Consider the following 2151-nt stretch of genomic DNA (forward strand, 5'->3'; position numbering starts at 1 on the left):
TTGAGAAAGGTTTAATGTTTGAATCATATCTTTTCTTGTTAGGCAAGTCATTAATTTTTAAAATCAAATCTTTTTAAATTATTTTTCAAATCATATCTTTTCAATCATATCTTTTTAATCACATTTTTTTCAAAAATAGTTTTCAATCATATCTTTTTAAATTCTAATTTCAAAATCTTTTTCAAACATTACTTGATTTCTTTCCCACTCTTGGTTTTCGAAAATCAATTAAAGTTTTTCAAAATGTTTTTAAAATATTTTTAATTTAATTTTTGAAAATTTCTTCCTCTCTTCTCACATCCTTCTATTTATGGAGTACCACTCCTCCTCAATGCACAATTCGAACTCTATCTGATTAAGTTCGAATTCTTCTACCTCTTCCTTCTAATTTTCTTCTTCTCTGACACCTCAAGGAATCTCTATACTGTGACATAGAGGATTCCATATTTTCTTGTTCTCTTCTCTTTCATATGAGCAGGAACAAAGACAAGGGCATTCTTGTTCAAGCTGACCCTGAACCTGAAAGGACCTTGAAGCGAAAGCTAAGAGAAGCTAAGGCACAACTCTCTGTAGAGGACCTAACAAAAATCTTCAAAGAAGAAGACATGGCAGCCGAAAACAACAACAATGCAAATAATGCAAGGAAGGTGCTGGGTGACTTTACTGCACCTACTCCCGACTTCTATGGGAGAAGCATCTCTATCCCTGCCATTGGAGCAAACAACTTTGAGCTTAAGCCTCAATTAGTTTCTCTAATGCAACAGAATTGCAAGTTCCATGGACTTCCATTGGAAGACCCTCATCAGTTCTTAGCCGAATTCTTGCAAATCTGTGACACTGTCAAGACTAATGGGGTTGACCCTGAGGTCTACAGACTTATGCTATTCCCTTTTGCTGTAAGAGACAGAGCTAGAATATGGTTGGACTTACAACCTAAAGACAGCCTGAACTCTTTGGAAAAGCTAGTCAATGCCTTCTTGGCAAAGTTTTTTCCACCTCAAAAATTGAGTAAGCTTAGAGTGGAAGTCCAAACCTTCGGACAGAAGGAAGGAGAATCCCTCTATGAAGCTTGGGAAAGATACAAACAATTGATCAGAAAGTGTCCCTCTGATATGCTTTCTGAATGGAGCATCATAGGTATTTTCTATGATGGTCTCTCTGAACTATCCAAGATGTCTTTGGATAGCTCTGCTGGAGGATCTCTTCATTTGAAGAAGACGCCTGCAGAAGCTCAAGAGCTAATTGAAATGGTTGCAAATAACCAATTCATGTACACTTCTGAAAGGAATCCTGTGAACAATGGGACAAATCAGAAGAAAGGAGTTCTTGAGATTGATACTCTGAATGCCATATTAGCTCAGAATAAGATATTGACTCAGCAAGTCAATTTGATTTCTCAAAGTCTGTCTGGAATACAAAATGCACCTGGCAGTACTAAGGATGCTTCATCTGAAGAAGAAGCTTATGATCCTGAGAACCCTTCAATGGAAGAGGTGAATTACATGGGAGAACCCTATGGAAACACCTATAATTCTTCATGGAGAAATTATCCAAATCTCTCATGGAAGGATCAACAGAGACCTCAACAAGGCTTCAACAACAATGGTGGAAGAAACAGGTTTAGCAATAGCAAGCCTTTTCCATCATCTTCTCAGCAACAGACAGAGAATTCTGAGCAGAACCACTCTGACTTAGCAACCATGGTCTCTGATCTAATCAAAACCACTCAAAGTTTCATGACTGAAACAAGGTCCTCCATTAGGAACTTGGAGGCACAAGTGGGAAAGCTGAGCAAGAAAATTTCTGAACTCCCTCCTAGTACTCTTCCAAGCAATACAGAAGAAAATCCAAAAGGAGAGTGCAAGGCTATCAACATGGCCGAATTTGGAGAGGAAGGAGAGGCAGTGAACGCCACTGAGGAAGACCTCAATGGACGTCCACTGGCCTCCACTGAGTTCCCCAATGAGGAACCATGGGAATCTGAGGCTCAAAATGAGACCATAGAGATTCCATTGGACTTACTTCTGCCTTTCATGAGCTCTGATGAGTATTCCTCCTCTGAATAGGATGAGTATGTCACTGAAGAGCAAGTTGCTAAATACCTTGGAGCAATCATGAAGCTAAATGACAAGTTATTTGGAAATGAGACTT

General features: G+C 38.8%; 1 non-coding gene across 1 annotated transcript; it reads right to left on the minus strand.

Moving 5' to 3' along the window:
- Window positions 1-1010: 1010 nt before the first annotated feature.
- LOC130972256 (small nucleolar RNA R71) lies at window positions 1011-1118 on the minus strand. Its single transcript, XR_009083447.1, has one exon. It is a non-coding gene; the product is annotated as a small nucleolar RNA R71 (small nucleolar RNA).
- Window positions 1119-2151: the final 1033 nt, after the last annotated feature.

This window comes from Arachis stenosperma, chromosome 3 (genome assembly GCF_014773155.1).
Source record: "Arachis stenosperma cultivar V10309 chromosome 3, arast.V10309.gnm1.PFL2, whole genome shotgun sequence".
Classification (NCBI taxonomy): Eukaryota; Viridiplantae; Streptophyta; class Magnoliopsida; order Fabales; family Fabaceae; genus Arachis; species Arachis stenosperma.